At 27.1% G+C, this 25736-nt stretch overlaps 1 protein-coding gene across 2 annotated transcripts in view; it reads right to left on the bottom strand.

Annotated features, from left to right (window-relative positions):
- Nucleotides 1–12446, bottom strand: part of LOC123294034 — a 63791-nt gene extending 51345 nt beyond the window's left edge. For both annotated transcript variants that reach the window (XM_044875098.1, XM_044875099.1), the window contains exon 1: nt 12210–12446. The gene's annotated coding sequence lies outside the window, so the exon portion shown is untranslated. The remainder of the gene's footprint in view (nt 1–12209) is intronic.
- Nucleotides 12447–25736: the final 13290 nt, after the last annotated feature.

The following is a 25736-nucleotide window of genomic DNA, read 5'->3' as shown; positions in this document are numbered from 1 at the left end:
GTATTTAAAGGTTTTTAAAGGTCACATTAAAATTAAAATGATAAAATCAATTGATTAATAAATAAATAATATATGTATGTATATGAAGTTTATTATTTATTTCACTTCAAATATTTCTCAAGGTTAATAAATAATAGATAGTAAACGAACAAATAATTTCAAAATATTTTTGAACCTTTAGAAAACATGTCTATAATATAATATGGTATTTATGGCATTCATTTATTTAACCTGAAGCAAATTTTGTACCTCTATGTATATGTTACACCCTACACAGTATATGATGAAAAGAACCCAGGTTAATAATCTTCAGGATGGAAAAGTTTAATCAATACATGTTCAATTTGCAAAAGTGGAGTAGTAATTTCTTTAAATTTTAGACTCAAGAAAGGGGTATTTTAAGTTTTACCGCTGTGGCATCGTAGCGCCTAAGCTTAAGAACATATTTTTATTTTTCCTGTAATTTAATGGAGAGTATTCATAGGTATGTTTGAAGTGGGAGTTTAGGGTTACGTATTCGAAAAAATTGTCGGGAGTTTTTTATATTTGTTCATTTTATTGCATATACAGTTTTAATTGTTTATAAATAGGTATAATAAAGGAATCTACATTCTATATAGAGGTAATTGGATGTTCGAAACTACTACATATCAAAAAAATTTGTAACGATTTTACTTGGTTAATGAACTATAGTATCGACACGTGATATTTATTTTTATATATGAAAAATTGAACTACAAGCCGCTGTATTTACCAATGCTTTTAAAACGGACTAAAAAGTATAAAATAATAAATAGTTAATAAAATATTTGTAAGATTGGAAACGAAAAACATGGTATAACTAAAAATAGTGTGGTAGTGTCTGATGCATGTGCCCCATGTTTTTCGTTTCCAATCTTACAACTATTTGAATAGCAATTTATTATTTTATACTTTTTAGTCCGTTTTAAAAAACATGGTACATTAAAAATTTTTTTATTTTATTATATATATTTTTATACCTTTAAATATATTAAATTTTTACAGGATATATAATAAATTTTTAGTACATATAATAAGCAATCAATATTTAAATTCTTGATCCCTTATGCAATACAATTTTTTTGATATTTAAAATCAAAACTAACTATAACATTAAAAAAAGGTTAATAAATCAGTTTTTAAAAAATAAACATGTTTAAAAAAAACCAGTTACATACAATATTAAAACACATAAATTAAAATAATATGTCTATTAATAATTTATTTTTATAAAATATCAAATAAGTTGATACAATTATGATTATGATGATGATTATTATTATTATGAAAAAAGAGAAAGTCAAACTGCATGTAATATAATGCTGATAATGTAACATATATCCATGGACAAGGTGTATCAGAAATTAATGCTTGGTTTTTAAACACTTGAATAGTCAGAACTAGATTCCCTTATTGGAACGAGTGTTAGATACAATTATGCCTTGATTCAATTGCCCTTCAAATTACTAAATATCGATGTTTCTGTATTGAATGCTGCATGAAGATAAGCATAATTTTTAATATCTACAGCAAAATTTTAGCTCGAGCATTACAAAATTTTGATGTGAATATCTTTGATTCTGTTTATCGAGAACTTAGTCAATTTATAAATTGATAAATCCAGAAAAATTCCTAACTAATTAAAAAAAAATTTCGATATACCTAGAAAGGATAACAGTTTTACGAATGTTTATGTTTTCGTTTTTTTCTAAAAGCTAACCTCACGGTTTTTGCTATAATAGTTTAAAAAAAACTTTAAAAAACGCTTTTGTAACTGAATTAAAAGGCAGAAAATAATTTCTTTAAATTCAAAAAAATTATTTTATCGCAAAAAAGCGGGGGTTGCTAAATTTCAATTATTGTAAATATTTTATAGACAGATATTGGTAAAAGGAAAGTCATTATAAAATATCTCAAAAAGCGCCACACGCTTTTTTACGATAAAATGATTTTTTTGAATTTAACGAAATTATTTTCTACCTTTTAGTTCAGCCAGCTACAACTTGTTTTTTAGTTTTTTTAAACTATTATTTATTTCGTTTTATAGACTATTATTTATTTATCAAAAATTCAGTGTAAATATGGTGGGAGCGCAAATAAATGTATATACTTTTAGATATGGAAATAGTTTATCCCGATCAAGTTGGGTTGTCATTGGTCCTTAATAAGTATTTCGAAAAAATCCAGGTTTGGAGGGGGTCAAAATCATGTTCAAAGTTTCCGTTACATACTAACATACTAACATACTAGCATGCGTTTGAAGCTAGTAAAAGCGTGTTCGTATGTATTCGTTGAGATCGAGCTATTGTGGCAGAAATTGACGATTAAAGGATACGTAATTTACGCAAGTTAATGGTTTTACGCTGCTTTAAATTTTTCTTATATTCATTTGGCCTTGAACCATGTATTCGCGTACATGGTTCAATTTGTAATTCGATTTCACGTTCCATGTTTCAAGGGTGTGATTTGTGATTTAATTTACGGATATCTACATAAAATCCTCAGATCGGGTTAATAAATCAGTAATTATTTTTGTGGCGCCTTGTATGAATGTAGGTAATAAAATATCAAATATGGAAATATTTTTAATAACCAATATGGCTAATAAGGTTATGTCTACTAAAAAAATTATAATTAACTTCAAATAAAACTGTTCACGATATATCAACTATAAGTCTGTGTACACTATAATTATTTTATTATGAAAAAACATGAAAAATGCATTTTTAAAATGTTTAGTACCTATGTATGTGTCTAGTCACATGCTAGCATGATAATTTACATTTCTTACACGCAAATAGGAAATTTAACAATAGTTTTTTGTACACAACATTTTTAGCTGGAAGGCTTAGTGGCTTTTTTAAGTACATATTTGAAGCACATTGAAAATATTAAAGTTGATAACTTGCGAATGTGTGGATGGTAAAATTGACAGCCTGGCTGGGAGGTTGGGGTTAGTGAGATATGAAATTTTTAATTTGCAATTTTTCCTATGTAAAAAATGTTCTTGAGGCACTTTGAAACCTACACCATTTTAAAGTCTAATATTTAATCCAACGAAATATCTTCGCCTGACATAATTTGGTGGGGGCTAAAATTGCCTGACAGGTGATTTTAATTTGCAATTTTTCCTATGCAAAAAATGTTCTCTTAATTCTTTCTAAATCAGTTTTGATCGCATTCATTAGAATACGTAGAAAATTTCCTTACCCGTTTTTTTAATACAGTAATTTAAGTGAAGAATCTCTCGAATGAACCAACCTAAATAGATCATCTTATCATCATAAAAATAAGTTTTATTTTTATAGCATATTAATTAATAATACCTTTGGATAAAAAAAAAGTATATTATTAATAGTTTAGATAACAGTTAATTAAAAAAATTACTATAATTAAATAAAATTAAGAGAAAAAACATTAACATTTCAGTTTGTATGTCAAATTCGCCATGAATTATCAATTAATTTTTTATTTTTAAGGAATCATATTACACAAATTAACCTCTAAACTTTAAAAATTGGGTTAGTTTTTGCTTTCTCCAACCTTCTTATTTGATATAAAAACCCCGTCGAAAAAACCTGTGCTTGTTTATTTGTATACATCGGCTTTGGTTTTTAAAGTCAAACTTTTTGAAATTTTTAATATCTGACAGTTTTAGATCTGATCGTAGTAGATCAAAAGTCTTCACGTACAAATGGCCTATAATCTGGGGTTTTTTAAGATTTGGAAGGCCGATGTATAACATAACATTCATATAATCTTATGGAAAACTGTTCAATTTTTAAAAATCTATATTAACGATACGCTAATCACTGGAGTGGGCTAACAATAAAATAAAAGTTATTTACACCAATTTTATGGTCAGAATGTTTTTGTGAATGAAATTTAGCGGTGACTTTCATTTGACTCACCCCATTTTATTGGTTGGTTTCGAAAAAAATTTAATTTACAACTTTGCGCCCTGGAAATTTTTTTATCTACTAACCAGAACTATCAGAATTTTTCAGTTTTACAATTGAAATCAATTCACACAGGGACAAGGATCGTTTGATTTCTTTGATTATTTTTTTAGTAATTTCTTATTTAAAAGCTAGAAAAAGTTTTCTGGCTATTACATTATTCAAGATAAATATAGGAGAAACGAATATCGTTTTGCTCGACGCAAAAATACAGATAAACAATCAGAAAGATTGGCTATTCCCGGAGGTTAAAAGCTCTCTATATTTGTTAAAATTGCATTAAGAAAAATGATGGTCAAATTTTAAAATTTAACCTTTTTTTAAAGCTTTATATAAGTAATTTGTTGTCATTTAATTCTTTGGGATTTAACTGAAGTAGACAGAATCTATATAAGAGAGTAGGTATTCATATTACTAAGATAGACATGTAAAAATAATTTATTATTACCGAATATAACTTCAATTAGCATTAAATATAAAATCGATATCCCTTTACGTACTAAAAAATGCAAATTATATTATTGATAATAATTTATGTTGAATGCGATCTTATAACAAATCCTTTGTTATAAGTTTAAAAAATATAGCCAATATATTTGCCACTAGGCGTTTCTATAATAACTTTTAATAAATATAATCGAACATATAAATAAAACGTAAGGAGAATTTGTAAAATATTTAAAGGTAGGGTAAATCATTGGTAGAATAATTTTTTTTAAATATTTGTATTGATTTTCATTTGATTTTAAATTTAAAAAAAATATAGCCTATATTGTAGATCCAGCCAGCACACTAACGCTAAATACAATTTCATATACCCTGATCATTCATAGCTGTCGCCGCCGTGCAAAGCCCTCTGCACTCTGATCAATCAAAAAGATTTTATCAAAAAGTATAACATAGTTCTTGGTTGAAAACATTATATAAACATTATTGCGTTTGGCAAAGCAGTTTATTTTGATGGGTTGGCCATATTTGGTAATGTACACTGTTTTTACCATATCCGTTTGTATCAGGCCTGATTCTAAATTAATGTCTAAACAACTCTGTAAATTGTGGTAGTTCTATCAAAACTAAGTGGCACCGAGCAAGAGAGAGTGTATGATGTATATGTATGTGCACTCGTATTTATACTCTCTCTTGTTCAGTGCCACTTAGTTTTGATAGAACTCTAATTATTAATTCTATAGAATTCTATAGAACAACTTAAAACAAACTTTCAGAATAAGACATTTCAGTTGTCCTTCAGGATTTTGTCCACTAAGAATAAATCGAGTCAATAAAAGTTTCTAACAAAACACAAAATTATTTTTCAATTTTTCATAAAAGATTAAGCCTTAGAATGAAGTAGATTATTTGATTAACACTGATTAAACTTGCATACATAAAAATGCTTGTATGACAAGTACTGATGCCATTCAAGACACCATGATGTTTTCGGAGTAAATTTGAATTGGTTTTTGAAAATGCAAAATACGTAATGCAAATTGTTGTTTTTTTTTTTTTTTTAAATAATTCTCTTTTGAGGTAAATCAGATACTAATGTAACGTATAAACCAATTTTTCAAATTAAGGATAAAAGCCTATTTTTGTGATCTTACAAGCAGTGGATTATGTGATTCGATCAAGATATGTGTTCAAGTAGCTACTTCAGTTTTTATTTGTAATCAGGGGCGTAGGAGCCGTATGGGCAGGGTGGGCAGCTGCCCACCCAGGAATTTCCCTGGGTGGGCCATGCCCCTTTGTTGAAGAGATTAAAAATTTTATTGCTCTATTAAAATTTCGTGTAGGATAATTTTAAGGGCAAAACAATAGTTTTTCACTAACAATTGACCTTTCTGCCCACCCAGCAAAAAAAAAATTTCGAACCTGCCCACCCAGCAAAAATTTCGTTCCTACGCCCCTGTTTGTAATGATTTTTTTCAAATGGCGCTGCCCAGTGAAATTGCGACAATCATTTAAGAAAACTCTTTGCAAATTAATGAGATACCACCAAAATATATTATTTGGCTATTTTATTCGCTGGGCAGACTCCCCAAAATTTGTTTATCTCAAAATGAGTAATAAGGAACATTTCTTCAATATTTAAAAAACTCCACAAACAATGATTATGTATGTATATTTAGGTATTTTTTTTATAGATATTTACTTCGTTTATATTATATATCGTCTTCAATTCTTTCGTTTTGTTTTTTAATGCTTATATGTTGTTTGTTGCTTCATTCTTATACATAAAAGTTCGTTTACCTTTTACCTATGAATATCAACCAAACAGTATAAGTTGTATGTGGATGGACTTTGTGGAGTAAGAAGTAACCAACATAACTACATGCAATACCTGTACACATATACATATATAGTCAAAGAGACTTAGGATAACGCTGATGACAAAGATCCCACTCAGTTTATTTAATATGGAGGATGATCAACGAACATCAATTTACTTTAATAATTCAACAACAAAATATTTTGAATCAATTTTATTTCAATTAATTTCATATAGTTATTTATACATGTTTTTCAAATTTGCCGAAAAGCTAGTCCTGGCGATTAAATATTTACATCGGTAACCGGTTTTTGTGAACAAATTTGCATAATTTCAGCTCTGTTACGCCAGCGAATCATAGTACGGAAATCGCATTAAAAAAATTCCAAAATTAGGTAATTTTTAGGTGCCAATTAGGCACCAGAGTCAGAAATTAGGTGCTCTGCAACTTACACCGAAAGAAGAGTTTAAAAAATCAACACAGCTTATTTGGTTTTCGAAACTTTTCGAAAACAATTTCAACACTTTTTTTTCGTTTTTCAAAAATACTTCACAGGACCGATAGTTGAAGTTTCTTACAAATTGTAAGCTTCCTATTTTTTATATTTTTGGAGAAAATGGACACCAAATTGTCCTAATTTGGCCTTCACGGATACACAGTGATGTTTACGAAAAAATGTTTCAAACAAAAGTTGTTTATTTTTTAGATTCAAACTTTTGTTCTATCTCTAACGATTTATAAGATGGGTCCTACGGATCCAAAACCCAATTGGTTGGTCTATTGTTGTTCATTTACGAACTTGATCTCAATTTTTACGCCCTGAACACGATATAAAATTTCAGCTATACATCTTTTCTTGTTTTTGAATTACCGTACCCACAGACGGACAGACAGACATCCGGAAATTGACTTATTAGGTGATTTTATGAACACCTATACCAAACATTTGTTTATAGCATGAATATTTCTAAGCGATACAAACTTGGGCCTAAACTTAATATACCTTGATATATATCACATATTTACAGGGTATAAAAATATATTCCTTACAAAAGCTCTTTGAAATTTCGTTTATAAGTTTTTTGATTACCGAATATAATTAACGTAAATCGATATTGAACAACGCGATTACTTTTCAGAAACTATTAGGAAGTACATAATTTAAAAAGAAAGTTTTAGATTCCATTACTTTTTCTATAAAGTTAAACAGACTTATGCATGTTTATAACTAATGGAATTTAAGTTTTCCAATAAATATTCAATAAAGAATGTTTTAAAATAATATTGTTGCCAATTATATCAGAACAATTTTGTTATACAAGGAAAAAGAAGCAAAGTTTGAAGAATGAATTACATTATGGGAAATTTTTTACTCATACACACCAGTAGCTATATAATTTTCTCATCTTACGTGTACAAAGAACAGCATTTAATAAATATCAACTGCTATTTAGCTGTAGGTGTATTACACAAGAACTTCGAGGCGAAAGTGGTATACATTTATGTGTTGAGTATTAAAAATTTAATTATTTTTTTTTTAATGATTTAATTTCAATTTCTCATCTTCATTACATAATTAGTTTTGTTAAACTTGTTTTATGTAAATTTGGTACATGGATCCACATTAATATAAATACAATTTGTGAGATGAACCGCATTTGTAACACAAGCACATAAAGGTTACTACTATAGATTATTAATGTACTTATAGTTATTCCAAGTCGGCAAATATATTTGAGAGAATCCAATTGTTGGATTCTTAATTATTATAAGTTGTGTTGTTATTTTCGGTTGAAAATCAGTCATGTTGACAATCACACCTGTTGAAGTAAATGGCATATGCGTAGACGTTTTACTTCATCCCTATTTGCAACCTTTTTCTCCGCTCCTATTCTGAATACGAAAAAAATTATAGAACTAAGGGTTAAATTATTAAATCTATACGGTCTACTAAAGGTCCTACGAAGACAAATAATATTATACTTTCTCATTACACTCTGATAAATTTTTCTTCTTATTTCTGTCTTTCTTCTAGGACCACAAATATGATTAGAGCAGCAGCAGAGAGCAGCTGTAACGACACCTCACGAAGGTAGACACGAGAAAGCTAGGCATTCCACAATTTTATGAAGACATTTTTGTTCGTCGTTCGTGAAGGGATCAAATTTACTTTCCCTCACCCAATTGTCTAGTGTATTTTTGTATAGGTTAGATAAGATGAATATTACGGCAAATAAATTCTTGATGCCGAGTACTTTCTCATAATTTCTCTGCGGAGATTTTAAATTTTTTCACTAAACTCAAACCGTGGTTTCTGGTTTCATAAAGTTCAATTACTGGAAGTCATGTTACATTACGATAGCGCGGGTCCTTGAGACATGCTTTATTTTTTTTATTGCCTTAGTACTAAAATTCCAAAAAGGAGATCTATCACTAAGATTTGGAGTAATTTTTAACGACCTTTTTTGACTTGGATATATGGTGTTATAATTATATATTCATTAAACAGTGTAGATTCTACACTGTAGAACAACCCATAATGCAGTTAAGATTCCAAGAATGAAATCACATCTTTTGTATTATTAAATTAAAAGGATTAAGAAGAAATCAGTCGGTCGGTGGTAAAAGTCAAGCAGACAGAATGATACCTTTTATTTGTATTTAAAAAAAAAAAACTGTGTATTCAGTAACAGCTATATATAGACATTTTTTATTTTGCATTGCCAAACTGAATGAAAAACAGTTTTTTATTGCCTGTATAGAAAACATGTATTTTTTTTTGTGGTCTGTTAGGTGTTTTATCCATACTTCTGTGTGAGTGTCGGTCGGTCGGTAAAAATAAAAACAACATTTGCCAATTCATTTTGTGTTGTTATTATTTCAATGAAGCTTATTACTTGAAGGCATAATTATTATAAATGCATATAAATTTGTACAGTGTAATTTTTATATTTTACCAATTCAAGCAGCTTCTCAGTTTATAAAAAACTAAAATTTATGTGCCACAAAATATTACGTAATTCATAATAAAATGGACTATACGATGACCAAGACGAGCATTTTAGATTTTTTTAACACGCTTTTAGTATCTCGGTATGTAACGGAATCTATGAATCGTTACTTCAAAACATCGGATTTAATTGAGACTTTGCACTTATCGAAGATTATTCTAATCAGGATCTTCAAGTTAACGATTTTACAATTTAAAAAATTCATATAATTCTGGTGGAAGCGCAAATAACATTCTATTATATTAATATATAATATTTTAAATTGTAGCTGAACTAAAATGGTGTAATAATTTGTGATGGACAATTTTGAAATAATATTGATGATATAACAAAATAATGTTTGAACAACGCGGTATAAATAATATTGAATAATAATTCGGTTTTTGAACTTAAAAGATCGTTAATATAATTCGATGAATGAAATTTAAATGCATATCATATAGTCAAGACCGTTTTATGTTCTGCAGTATCTGAAGATTTTTTTTTTTCTTTATTTTACTTCTTATTAATAAAGATTCAATTCCAAAGATTACTATCAATTTAATTTAAAACACAACTTCATAAAAGTCTTCAGTGTTGTAACATACACCATTCGATTAGATATCCCTGGCAAAAACTAAAGTATGCTCTTGTGCTTTTGTATTTAATTGATACCATTATTTTATAATAATTTAAAACAAATCCGACTAGACTAAAAATTCGACCAGATTTTTAGTAAATTCTAAAATAAATAAGTCCGAAGGCCTGTAATCTGATCTCATGGTGTGTTTTAAATCGTAGTTCATTTGTTTTTAGAAGAATATAGAGTGATTGTTTCTCGTACTAACAATCGATTTAGATTCTGCCATTTTATAGACCACACACTATTAAAATATCACAATGACCACCCATTTCATAATACATATATCTTGTTTATGCTCTACCTTATATGTAGTGAACTGAAACATTTTTTATGGATAATAAGATTTAGTTGTCTGGAATCTAATCATGACGTACGGATTACCTACGTATTCATTTTAATACTTCCAATATAAAATGTGATATGTAACTTTAGTAATAAAAGTTTTGGCACGTGATTAGAATATTTGTATATCAAGTTTCAGTTTTAAATCTTTATGACAAGTTTTCAATTTTTATTTAATAATAATGTTGACATTTTTTATATAAACCCGATATATACAAGACTCATGCCTGTCTATTACTTAAGTATTATCTGCAATAAAAAAAAAACAAGTTCATTTAATTGATGTATCAGATGACTTCCGTTATTAATTAATTGATCCAATGACTGGCTACTCCTATGAGTCATTCAAAAGATTTACGAATAAAAAAAAAACTATTACCAAATGTGAAATGAAATTCTTGATAAATAATTCATAAAAATTGATAATAACGTCAAATTATTTTCGAACGTGTAAAAACCCAAAATCCCAATCAAGTTGTTTTTTAATCGACAGAAGTCGATTTTAACTTTACAAAACCCCTGATATAATACAGTAAATTTTATTTTCTTTTATATTGAAATTTTTTTGAATTGTATTATAGGATAGGAGACAATGACACAAAAAATGTTAATCATATGCTTAAGTCAAGTATTGAAACGGAAATGATAGACACAGCGCTGGTTGTCGTGTCGGTTCGTAACCTCAGATGAACGATTAATCAAACTTTTATTTTATTTATTACAAGCAGGTATTATTTAATTTATTAGAATGTAATTTTTTCAAATTGTAATTCTTGAATACCGTCAGACTAAAGGTACTGATACTGCTTAAAAATTTACTTTTTCGAAGTTCTAACAAATGTGCCATTCTAAAAACTCTTTTCTAACCATATAAGCATGAAGAAAATGGAAAATTTTTTGGACTTGCTTACTGCAAATTACAACAAGTAAAAAATATGTGTGGAAGCTGACTACGCTGAGCAAATTGAAAAATTTCCCTATTTTAGATTTGGCGTAAAATTTTTAACTTAAAATTAATATCAGTGTCAGGCAAAAATAAATGGTGCAGGAGAGTCAATTATTTTCTTATAAAAATAAGAAAAAAGTCATCAATTTGATGCTTGAAGTGCAATTATCCCAAAACTTATTTACTTATTTATACCTATTAGCAAATAGCAAAAAAAAGGGGCAGATTTTTATATTTTTGGCTGTAGCTCTGAATAAACTAGCAGTTAATTTTGAAAATGTTTCATTTTTTCTTTTTTACATCTCGTTAATGACTTGTGTTATTAACTTTCTGTCTGTATAAAATTTTTCAAATGACTGATCATAGTATCACATTTTAACAATCCAGCTGAAAAAACTTTTTAGAAAAAAATGAGTAAAAGTTGTTCTTCTTGGAGGAAGGCACCCTAGAATTTGATGTGACCTCTCAAGTAAGGTTTAAAATGGTCTTAATTGATTAAAGATATAAAAAATTGTAAAATAGTTATTATTTTTAAAATAAAAATCTTTTTTTCATGAAGCCATTACATACGGCAGAAAATGAAAGGAAAAATTAGAATATATACTCTTAGTGCGCTTAAATTCTGGGTAATGATCAGAGATAGAGAAATAATTCAAATACAAAGTTAAATTTTATAAAACAAACATAATCTGAAAAAATCGAATAAAAAACTATGTGTCGATAAATGTTTACATCCGATTTGCGCCAAAAGTATATGGTTAACGAAAAAATATTTCCAACATTTCCAAGTTGTTAATTATTTTATACAGACAATTTAATAATTTAAACTTGATATATTTATTTTAAATTTTCCTGAACCAATAAATAGTTAATTGACCGATTGATATAGTAATGGAAGTAATAATCTCAAACACAATTACATGACGTCTAGTCTATTAACTGAACTAAGTAGAATAAAAGTGTTTTAACGAACTGTCTGTTACGATTTATAACAAATGAATATAATTATTTAATAAAAAAATCAATTTTAAGTGGGCTTACCTTGTTCGCTGTATAAATAGTATGAATAAATTATCTATACGATGTATCTCTATCTCTATTTCTCAATTAAGTGAGTTTGTCGAAGAACTAAATATATACAAAAAAAACTGGATTATTTTTTGGCAAATATTAGTTTATACATCATTCTGTTTTCTGTCCTCTTCTTGTCGCTTAAAGTTTTGGTGACGTGATTTATTTCATTTGAAAAAATAATTATTATTATTTAAGTTGAAAAACCTGTAATGAAAAAAAATTCTATGTAAATTTTTATGGATTTTAAAACTTGCGTCATTTTGAAGGTTAGTTAATGTCTTATTGGATTTATATTATTTATTCTGATATCAATGAGTATCAACTTTTTGTACAGAGTTCAAAAATAGTGGTAAAACCATGGAAAAATATTATTATCATAACTTGTATATGTAAAGATTTAATAATTATTATACTGAAGAATATGTTTAATTTGCAAAATTCCAGAAATTTCTGTTATAAAACCGAAACTTTTTCGGTTTTTTATCAACATTTTCACATTTTTATCATTCATCATATCTCAGCACGATCATAAAAAACTAATGATCTTCAAAGGTCTAATCAAATTTTTTTTCAAATGTAGTTGCGAATCCTATGTCGATGGAATTTGCCTAAAATATATCATCCATTCGTTTGAAATATAGCAACGAAATCCATTCATTAATCGACACTAATTTAACATAATATCCCTGATTTTAATAGCAAAAGCATAATCAAACTAATTCAAGTAACACAGCAAAAAGTATCGTGGGAAACCCGGTAGGAACTAGGTTATTTCCGCCATAAATTATACAGATATTTATGAAAATTAATTTTTGTTTTTAAGCAAAAAATTTAAAAAAATGTAATATCGTGGGTGGGTGGGTTTGGACCTGACTCCCTTCTACATGAGGATCGAGCACCGCAAGCACAAGACGTAGCCTCATTGAAAATACTATAAACATTTCAAGATAATAAACTATAAAAAATTTTCGATCGGTGCATTTTTTTTTTTGTCTTCAACATAATTTCAAAAGTCGAAATATCGACAAAAAGCTACATCTTATAAGTATAGCGGCACCTCTATGGATGCAATCCCTGTAACTGTTTTTGACTTTGAGCAAAACAATTATCCCACGAAAACCCTCCAAATTGTATCAGTAAAGCTCTCATCTTTTACAATTCACTAAATTAAGAAAAGAAGGAAAATGAAGACAATTTTCAGGATTATATTTTGAATAGTGTTAAAACTCTCTATTAAAATATACAATGTCTATGAATTTTTGTAATAATAAATAAGTATAATTATTGTCAACGGATATTTGAACTAACGAAAGTGTTAATTTAATGATTTTATCTGGTTAAAATATAATTATGGTAATTATTATTACCTTTTTTTACTAATGTATTTTTAAATTTTGCAATATGTTTTTAGATAATGGCTGTGAATCATTTACATAAAAGTATTATTAATATTATTATGTTTTAATCAAAGTTAAATTAAATAAATAAAATTAATCAAAGTTAAATACAATTAATCAATGTTAAAATTAAATAAATTAATCTTCCTAATTTGAACTAATATTTCATTTATATAAATACCAAATTCAAAGTAGTTTTTATCATATTTTCAACCAACTTCAAAAAAGGAGAAGGTTCTTGCTTCGACTATATTTTTTTATGTTTCTTTCCTCAGAACTTTCAACTGGGTGAACCGATTTTGATGATTCATTTTTATTTGAAAGCTGGTGCTCTCGTGTGGTCCCATTACAATTTGGTCCAGTTCGTACAATGGAATCCATGAGAAAACCATATAAGTCTTAAATTTGCATTTAGTATGTTTGCGTCAAATGGACGAATAACTCAAAAGAATATCAATCGATTTCGATCTTTTTTTAGTGATAAATTAGTTAGTGTACTTCAGATTCACTAAAAAACGCAAATTAAAAAAAACTTTTAACAAAAAGAAAACCGACTTAAAAAAACAATCATTCCTATTCCTAAACAAATTCATCTATGCACTAAAAAGTAAAAAATAAGACTAATATAATGTAGTTAAAATTATTGTTATTTTTGGAGTCGGATAAAAAAGATAAGAACATAAACAAGGAAAACCCTAAATAGAATGATATGATATATGGGAGTCTAAAAATTGTCTTTTATTAAATCAAATCGTCGAGAAAAATAGTTTTTGTATTTCTTATCTAAATCATTTATCCAGTTAAAATAACAAGAAACAGAAATCCGTCAATTTAAGGCTCATTCATGAAATAGTCCGTACCCCCTGAAATACAAAGTCTGACTAACGACCATTTTCGAGAAGAAAAACAGTCATAAGACTAAGCGTAATGAAGTCAAACAATAATTTCCAGCGGTGTATTTGTTGAGACGGGTATACGACTCTTCTACCTATCTCAGTTTCTCTAATAGCAATGAGATAGGTAGAAAAAAAATGTTGTCTCTCTATTTACTCGTATTTTTAGTTTTCACTGGTTAGATTGTCCCTGTCTTACTCTTATGTTAGGCTAGGAGTCCGAGGGACTTCTGTAAGTCACGTTTGCACATGCCCGGCTAGAGTTTCTAAATTTTTATTACAAAACAAACATTACTTAAATATTTTGCATCTCAAATTGATTATTTTTAAATATTTAAACAAATAATTTTATTTTTGCTTATATCTCTCTAAATATTTATTGACTGCAATAAAAAATATTTTTTCAGAATACTAAAATAAAATTGATACAAACAATATGTTAGGTTAGACTTGATTGTCGTATTTAGAGAATAAATAAACAAACGGTTCGTCCCCATCCCGTTCATATAAAAAAAAACTACCGTTTTTAAAAACATATAATAATAATATTAAAAAAAAACCTTTTAACAAAAAGAACACCGACTTCAAAAGAAAAACTTCCAAAACAATTTAATATGCACTAAAATGTAAAAAAATAAGGATCATGATGTAGTTAAAATTATTGTTATTTTTGAAGACGGTGTCAGCAAGAAAACAACTCTGACAGAACAGGTTGCTACATTAGCTTGGCTGACACTGACTCCAAAAATAACAATAATTTTACTACATTATATGTTAGTTTTTTACATCTTAGTGCATATAAATTTGTTTTGGAAAAGTTTTTCTTCTGAAGTCGGTTTTCTTTCTGTTAAAAGTTTTTTTTTTTATTTTGTGATTTTCAGTGAATCTGAAGTACACTTACTTATTTGTCACTAAAAAAAGAATCATCGAAATCGGTTGGCGTGATACTGAGTTATTCGTCCTCTTGTTGTGCATACTTGCAAATGCAATGCAATTTTAAGACTTTTATGGCTTTATTATGGATGCCGTTGCCAGAACTGGACCAAAATAATTGGACTACACGAGAAGCACCAGCTTTCAAATAGATAAAGAATCATCAAAAACGGTTCACCCAGTTGAAAATTCTGAAGTAACAAACATTTAAAAAAAATACAGTCGAATTGATAACCTCCTCCTTTTTTGTTAGAAGTCGGTTAATGAAATTTGAGTTAAGAGTAGGTACTACAGCATATATTACATATACAGATTTTTTAATACAAATATACTGTATTTCCTGTAAATGTACATATATGTAACCTACACACAATGAACAAAAATTACCTCATTTCCGTTTATTTATAAAATAAATACAACAAAAACAACACAAATGTGTGTTATAAAGATTATGGATGGATATTAGGTTTGTAAATGTATAATATGTAAACATGAATAAAAAAACATTCGTAGCACAGGAGCTGCGTTAGCTAAGGGAATTCATTCAAGATTGAAAAAAAAAATTTTTTTTTTTCTTAAAATCGAATATTGCATTTTTAATTTTTCAAGAATTAATATTTCGAAAACTAATCGCCCAGAGAAAAAATCATAATAGTACCTTTTTGCTTAGAACTGAATAAAAAATACAAAAATATTTTTTTTTTTTTAAATTTAAAATTTTGTGCATTGTGCACCTTCCCACTGGTTTATAGTTCGATTTTTCTCATTAACGACCTTGACTTTTAAAATATCAAAACTCTTCTTCTTACCAAATTTTATTCAACTCTTAAATTGCGACCGCTCGAGAGATTTAAAAGAGAATTTTGATCGAGTGTTGTTTTAGATAGTTATCAAATGAATACCGTAATTAAGTCAGTAAGAAAAATTCACCCTGCCATTTAAGGTGTTTCGATACCAACACGAGAGTATCATAAAAAAACTGAAATTTTATGTGTCAATTAATAAGTATTTAATATTTATTCTTTATAAAAAATTTCAAGTCGATTTTCCATACTGTTTACAATAAATTTACTATTTAAAACAGCCAATTTTACATGGTCGTATATGAAGAATTCGTAATAAACGTTGGCTTTTTAGTCAATAAGTCCTTTTTAAAATTTTACCATTTACATAAAAAAACTTTTATCATTCTTCAAGTTTTAAGCTTTAAAATCATACCAAAATTAAGAACTGTGCATAAAAATGATAAAACTTTTTTTTTGTAAAAACATTGAATTAGTTAATTTCTCCTAAACAGTACAGAGAATCGATATGAATTTTTCACATAAGGCGTATAAAAAGATTATTAATTGATAAATAAGTTTCAAATTTTTGGTATTATTTTCATTTTTACAGTATCGAAATATCTTAAAATTTCATTAATGATATCGCTTCTATTATTTTAAAATTGTTCCATTTGTAACACCTTTACCATAAAATGAAGTGTAATATTGAAATGAATTTTCCAAAGAGCAACATTTCTTCATTTTCAATATTATTTCCACGGAAAATCCTACGGCATATTCCTGATTATGAGAACAAAAGTATATCTTTAAAGTTCGAGTATCAGTTAAAATTACAAGATCTATAAAGAAATATATGAAGCTACCACCTTATTTTTGAGTATTGTTAAAAATCTATCAAATACCTATATCCTTAGCATGGAGACTTCAATGCTCGATATGTTTTATAACCTAAGGAAGGAGAGTACTTGTTTTCTCCGTTCTTCAATGTTCAATATATTTTATAATTCGAGGGAGAAACTGACTTGTTTTCTCTTTATATGGTCTGTTTGTCACATTTAGAAAAGTATTAATTTTTTGGAAAATTCGAGATTACCGATTTTCGACTTTGGGTTCAATTATATTATGGAATGAACAAATTTCATCATTTATTCGAGCATGTTGTAATTTTTTAATTTTACGGTAAAATTCAATGTTAAACACATGTTAATAAATTGGCTTTTCTTCGTTTTTTAATACTAAATTTTAAAATTATGAAGAAAACCGCTCAAGAAAATGAAATCATGTAGACGATACAGTAAGAATGTACTTATTATCGTAATAATGTAAAATTTGCTACACGAAAGCAGGCGAAAACTTAATTTAAAACTTAACAAGTGCAAACAAACAATTGACTGAGTAAATTGTTTAAATACCATGTATAGCAATGTTGATTACTCTATCACATTATACATACATAAATGTCACACATACATAACTGATATTCCCATATAAAACATACTATACAATTTATGCCTAATTTGCGCCCTCACGGCTAAACAGTGATGTTTACGAAAAAATATAAGTTGTTTATTTTTTTATAAGGCACATTTTTTACATTTAAACTTTTGTTCTATCTCTAACGGTTTACAAGATGGGTCCTATGGACCCAAGACCCGATTGGCCTATGTTGTTCATTTACGAACTCGACCTCACTTTTTACTTCCTAAGCACGCTATAAAAATTTGATATCTATTTTCGTTTTTTAGCAATCGTGATGACAGACAGACAGACAGACAACCAGAAATGGGCTATTTAGGTGATTTTATGAACACCTGTACCTAAATTTTGTTCATAGTATCAATATTTTCAAGCGTTACAAACTTGGGACTAAACTTAGTATACCTTGGTATATTTCTTATACATGGTATAATAAAAGTGTGTTAAAGTAGACTAAGTTTATAGTTACCATAAAAATATTCAGTAACTAAATATGAGAGATTGACAGAATTAGAGTTATTCGACAAAGAATTTTAAATATTCCACATAAAATTCAACTTGAAAACACAGGTGCGACTTCGTAGAATACATTTCATTACATATACCTAATATGAATTATTATTAGTAATTAAGAAAAGTAAATACTTCACTTCTTAATACGTAAAATTTAATGGTTGGTAAAATCATTACTCATCATTCATCAATATTATTTCATAGAATACCGACGCGACGTTTTATTATTATTCATTTAAAAAAATATCTATGACACATTGTGCATGTGAACATTCATGAAAATTAGACTTTACCCTAAACTTAATAATTGATTTATGCGAAATAAATGAATTTATTCTAGAAAAATATTCTGTTTACTAATAGTGGAGATCCGTTAGAATTATACCTCTAATTCCAGGGATAGTCAACGAATCTTTTTAAAAACTGTTCGACTGCTTTGTTTAAAGCATACTTAAAGTTAAAAACAAAAGTGCGATCTTGCCCAAGAGGTGGGAGCCACACCTTCTCGGGGGTGGAAAAATTTATGTTGAAAATGGCAACGGAAATCGATAGAAGGATGAATTCTAAGAAAAATTATTACCACACTCGTTCGGTAATGAATAATTTTTCCAATGCGTGAGAAAAGTGAGAAAAGTACTTCTTACCTCACGGGCGTAGATAAAATACCTTCAGCTAGGTAAAAGTGATGAAACGAATACTATCTTGCTATACTCTTTATTTTCCGATTCGAATTTTGTTAAATTTTCATGGTTATTAATTGAAAATTTTTGGTCGAAAGGTTAACTTAGTTTCGATTAATTTGGATTATAAAGTCATAATTCCTCCAAACATAAATCAAGAAACTTTAATTTTTATAATTACCTTTCAACGTCTACGCCAGCAGTTTAAAACATAGATTGACACAAAATTCTTTAAAAACTTTGTTATAATTCACGTCTACAATTTAGTAAACCTACGCACTACGTTCTAAGTATACTGTATTTTTAAACTAACTCAAATTCGCTCAGAAATAACAATATTATCTCATGGTCATTATATTTTTGTAAAAACTTGTTTCTAATGGAAAAAGAAGAAGATTATTTTATTCAAGTTTAGCTAGATAGCAAAAAAAAAAATTATTTATTAGCAAAACCAGAAGACAACCAATCTCGTAGACATTTAAAAAAAATTGTTTTTTTGAAATCTATTGAATTTTAATTTTACTTTCGAAATACGCAGTAAAAAATAAGTATTTAAATAATTTAAACAATCTTAAGCTATTAAACAATTTAAAGCTATTGTTTTAATATGAAAAATTAATTTAATTTATTAATTATATTAATGACTATTGTTAAAAATTTATTAATTTTCTTGCACAAAACAGACAGTAAAAAAGAAATTATAAAAATTATTATACATATTTAATTTGGGAAAACAAAAAGAATTATCTTCTAAATTAATAAATGTAGTTGTTTTTTTTAGTAGTTTTTTAATTCAAATTTTTGATGAGAAATTAAGATATTATTTCTTATTGTTTCAAGATATAACAACATCACCAGGAAATGATTAAAATCGTTGATTAATTTCATCAGTTGTTATTTGAATGTATCCTTGTAGAAAGTGCTTTTCATTTGTTGCATGTGAAATAAATGGCCTCTGCCCAACACCTTGAAAAATTCAAAAATAGTTGCCGATGAAAGCGATGAAATTATTTTTAGGTAATTCAACAAATAATTTATATTTGATGTCTGTGATTAAACCGTCAGCATTCGAGTTATAAACATTTTCCTCACGATCGATTAAAAACATAAATAAATTTTATTACTTTTTGTTTTTCTTTACTTTTAATCATGTATACGATATTCATTTACATCATGGTCTCTCGATTATAATTGATGATTTTTAATATGATACATACAGCGTCAACTAAATATTGACAAATATCTTGTCTAGTAATCATAATTAAAGAGAATTGAAAAACTCGAATCAGGACTCCAACCCGGACTTCTTGACATGAATCCAAGAAGTCCGGGTTCGAGTGTATTTTTTTCAATTTTCTTTAATAAATAACTTTTATTTTTCAAATCATATATGCGGTTGTAACTTTTTCTACCTTCATATAATTCTATCTATTTTCGAACTATGAACTTCCAACATATCTACAGTTTTTTTTAATATATTTTTTTTCAAGCCCTTCAGAAATTGTGTGAATTTCTCTCATTATCGAGAGTAAGGGTGTGAGCAAAAAAATGTAAACTTTGTAAATTTTCGTATACTTTTTTATAAGTCGTACTCAGTCAATTAAAATAACTTGTGATAGATAATATGATGAAACTTACTAAGATTATTTCTTTGCTCTAATATTTTTACTCTCAAACATCATTCAATAATCACGTAGAGGCTATGATTTACAAAGTTGAAGAATATTTAAAGCGTGAAATATTTGATAATTGAAATAGCTTAATAAAGTCGGCATTAGCTTATTAATTTTCCTGATTTATGAGTTAGTAATATTTCTATTAATTTTAACGTTTATTTACCAATATTTTCGATTTTTATTTTTATAAACGAATAAAACTTTTTCAATCTTGAAACTTTTCTATTTAGCTTTCTAATTGGTGTGGAACCAAACATACGTTTTTTTAAACAACAAAGACAGCTTTTTTTTAATTAACAAATATCTGAATTCGCCCTTACAAAAGTAATGGAAAAATACAATCTCGTATTTAAAAATTTCTTTCTGTATCTATTAGACTATCATTTTCGATTGACCAAACTTTGATATTTTAAGAACAGTGATACCTTTCACTTTGATCAGCATTCATAACTCTATAAAAAAAAATCTTAATTTTTCCGAACCATGACCAAGAAAAAAAAAGATAAAATCACAACAACAAAAAATAATACCTTGTAATAATTTTGTTTTAGAAAAATAATTTTTTTAAAAAGACATTCATTCTAATCAATATTTTTAGAATGTGACATACAGAATTAACTAATAATAATAAATACACCGTTAGATTAATAGTTGATTAGTATCCAAGGATAGATTGAATATTTAAAATAATATTTTTTGTTGTTGTCAATTGACTTTTTTATTTAAATAACCATACATGTCGAATGGCCAAGGTTACAAAATACTTTCTGCACCAGCATGTTTTTAAAAAGTAAAATTAAAATAAAATTTTATTCATGAAGTGTAACTTTGGCATTTTATAGTCATAATATAAAATAAATTATAAATTATTTTTATTATTTAAAAACAAATTCATAGCTCGAATTCAAGTGTTTCTTTTCATATTATTCGACTTTTTATAACATCTAGAAGTTTTATTTATAAGAAACGGATTTCAGTCTTTCTCATATCTTTTACTCTTTTAATCTTAATTAATTTGTTATTCTTTCCAAATGTAAGCCTACCACAAACTTGAGTCATTTCTATTTATTATGCCGAACAGGTTCAAAGATTTCAATTTTTTCTTAACAAATAAGAAAAAATATTTTGGGATTTTCTTAACGTGCCTCATATTATTATATTATTGTCATAGCAAATGCAAGCAACACTTGAACATATTCAACTTATGATTCATCATAATAAACTTAAACAATACCTTTATGAATAAAAAATGTCGTATGAATAATAAATAGCAGTTATTGTAGGTACTTAATAAGAAAAAAATGTGTTTTATACACAAATTGTAATTAAATATACCGGACACGTTTCAATAGAAACATTTAAATGCATTATATAAAGTTTATATAAAATATTTATAAATATTTCTTTATTATATTTGATGGAATTCCAATATGTTCATGAAAAAAAATCAAAAACTGGTGTGAACGCCACAATCTCACATTGCATTGATTTACCATTATTGGCATCTTGGTTCCCTCCAAAGTAAAAACTTGAGTGGAGATCTTTTTTTTTTTCGTCTATACCTACCTTCAAATTTTATTAATTTTTGACTAAATGCCTTTCGTTTAAAAATGTATTTGTAAAATTTAGGCATATTGTTACAAAATTATCAGGAAAAGAGGATTTTACCGCATGTCGCAAATGGTATGAGTAAATAATGGTTTTCAGCTTTTATTATACGTAGACACATTGAAATACCTCTCAGTCATTTTATATTTTGATGGAACTTATCTTCAAATATCTCCGCAGTGATTCGATCTACGCGGTCATTATTGTCAATATTTGCATATAAGAAATGAGTATAAGAAGTTTTCTCCAAGTTTTTGATAGCATGAAAAAAATTTATTAGAAAAACTAAAGAAGTGAAAATAAACAATAATTGACTTGGGATATTGAGATACCCTATATAGAGAGTGTTGAATATCAGTGCTTGTATTATTTTTATAAATAAGATACGTTTAAAAAAAATATAAAGATTCGTGTATCAGAAAAAGGCGGGCATTTTTTTCCGAAATTTTTTCTAGGAATTTTTTTTGTTTTTTGGAATCTACAAGCTTGGACACGAGGTTTTTATTTCAAAAAAGGAAAATTTATTAATTGATTTATAAACTAGAGTTAAACTAGGCTAAAGTTTTATGTTCTATGGTTTTTTGCTTGTTTATACCACGGAGATATAGATGTTATTACCCGAAAACTGATTACCCGCTTTTCACCCGCGAAGGCGCAAATTTTATAGTATGTATTATATCGGAATCTTATATATTTAAACGAGCAATTCTTGTATATATATATATATATATATATATATATATATATATATATATATATATATATATATATCAACGATCTTGGAAATGGCTCCATCGATTTTCATGAAAATGAGTATGTAGGGGTTTTTTGGGGCGATAAGTCGATCTAACAAGGTTTCATTTTAAAAAAAAACGTCGTTTTATTTGTTTTTTCATGAAAAACTGAAACATACATCGCAAAATATGACTCTTCCTGACATCTATTGGTGTATATCGTAGTTAATGAAATACAATGCAAATTATAACTCTTCCTGACATCTATTGGTGTATATCGTAGTTAATGAAATAAAATACATTACCGGGACATTCAAATTGGTATTTGTGTGGAGACATTTAAAACGGTCTTCTATTAGTGATAAAATTTGTGTCTTTTTAAGAATACCGAGCAGAGCTTGGTCATCCAGATATTATCATTTATGTGTGTGCGGCTATAAGAGTGGCTATATTTCTTTACTTACGTGACATAAAAAAACAAACGTCATCAACACTGTCTATACATGGTATTTCAAAAATTAACTCAGTCAATTGTTTGTTTTCACTTGTAATTTTAGATGGTAAATATTAAAATTTGTTGAATATATTTTTCTCTCCTTCATGAAAGATGATACTTGATAAAAGGACGTACCCTGTATATGCTTATATGTAGAAAACTACATTGAATGTTATTAAAAGCAAATTATTAATGATCTTACTTTTCCATTTTAATAGTAAGAATTGATGACTTTTTTGTAATTAAATATCTATAAAAATTGCACTTTCATCTCAGATATTAATCTACTTACATGCAATACGATATTCTTACTTATTTGCAATTAATTTTTATGGATTATAGAAATTTACTTATACAAATGCCGTTCTTGGTAAAATAAATACAAGAAACTTAAAGGATGATTACAATGTAATAGTTGCGCTGAAAAGCGCTGCTTGAAAAAGATAAAATATACTTAACTTTCTTAGGTTGAATAGTTTTTTTACAACTGTCCGAAAGAAAAAAACAAATCGATTAAAAGGTCTATTGATACTTCACAGAATTTGTCAATGCATCCTAGATTAAATATCGACCTGTAGGCATAAATTTTCAATGCTAATACACAGAAAAATGTCAAGAAAAAATTTAGTAAAAATAACAAAATCTGTTTTTTATGATCAATGGTTGATCATGATAATATTGGATATCTGATCGTAATTTTCAATTAAGATAAATTTTTATTAATAAAGGATGTCAATATTGTACAAGATAATAGAACTACTGAGCAAAATTGAATTCTTTCGGCTAACCTCGTGTTCGAATAAAAGTAAAGTAAAAAAATTGGTATCTTATTATTTCATTTTGCTTCTTAGGCCATGCAGAACTTTTTATCCAGAATAACTTTTCTTCCATAAAACAAATAATAAGAAAGTTTTCCATATGTTTCCGACTTAATTTGTTACAGATTACAAGCTTAATTTTTAGCAGATACTACCTTTTTATTTCTACTCCTAGCGAGAAAGGTATAATAAAAACAGAAGCTGCCTGTGTAATTATTAGAAAAGTGTAATAATTATAGTATTTTTAGTCAAGGTTAGCTCTAATAACGCATTTGGGGCAACATAAAATGCTGATATATGAAATATTGACTTATATAAGCATTTATCTGTATAATAATGAAAAGAATGGCAAATTATTGGGCAACAAAAGGCACAACAACGCTTTGAATTATGGCAAATGATCGAAATTGAATATTATAACATTCTATAATATTATAAATATTCAAACAAATAATAAATATTTCTTTATTGTTTATAAAACACTGTCCAGACTTCAAACTCATTTAAGTAGGTAGATAAAGAATATTTTCTATTTTGTGGTTTTTGTGGTATTTTATAAAACACAATCAGGTAAGTTCATAGGTAATATTATAAATATTAATATATAACGATTACCTGGCATTATATAATATAGGTATATTTATATACATAAAATGCATTTAATTATTACATCTAGTCAAATTTAAGTCTTTTTATATATAAAATTTAAAAAATAACTTTCTTTTAAATCTGTAATTTGTATTGCGTATATGATTAAAATAGTCTAGTGCGCAAACCACATAATTCCCCCATATGTTAAGCTATAAAATTGAACTCAATATAAAAAATTTTAAAATTTAATTTATCATTGAATTATCCTTTTATTGATCTTTTGTAAGAAATTATTATTGATTTGCTGTATATGGTTTAGTCGAGTGGTAACTCATTTGATTGACTCCTTTTTCAATTCACTATGATTTTTTTCGACAGGTTAAACTTCAAAAGAAATGCAAAAATTTCGAGCTCATGACTTTTTGACTTAACAAGTAGTTCAAGATACAGAGGATTTAATTTCGTAAATTTTGACTTAGAAAGGCGTGATCATATTTTACAAACAAAACGACTTATGGAGTCTGCTTTTGACTTACTTATAGGATTACAACTTAACGAGGCTATGGTTTAGTACATTCTATTTTTAGTAGATTATATTGGCCTTAAACTGAATATTATGTAGATATTGTACGATCTTAACTTTAAAATTAAATTTTATGTTTAAAGAAAAAAAAAATTACTTTAATCCGCAAGTTTATTCATTAATCATTGTTATTTTTAGTTACTTTGTCATACAATCTGACATGAATACCTTATACTTGAAAATATTTAAATATTCTTGAAAATATATTATTAAATTTTGTGAAGTGAACAAAAATTTAAATATAATATTCATTTTGTTAATATTTAATCTTTAGCGGATTTATTTAAAATAAAAGGATGTTGTTAAATATT

Source organism: Chrysoperla carnea, chromosome 2, assembly GCF_905475395.1.
Source record: "Chrysoperla carnea chromosome 2, inChrCarn1.1, whole genome shotgun sequence".
In the NCBI taxonomy this organism is placed as follows: domain Eukaryota; kingdom Metazoa; phylum Arthropoda; class Insecta; order Neuroptera; family Chrysopidae; genus Chrysoperla; species Chrysoperla carnea.
The sequence above is the reverse complement of the archived record's forward strand: the minus strand, read 5'-3'. Positions and strand labels throughout refer to the sequence as shown.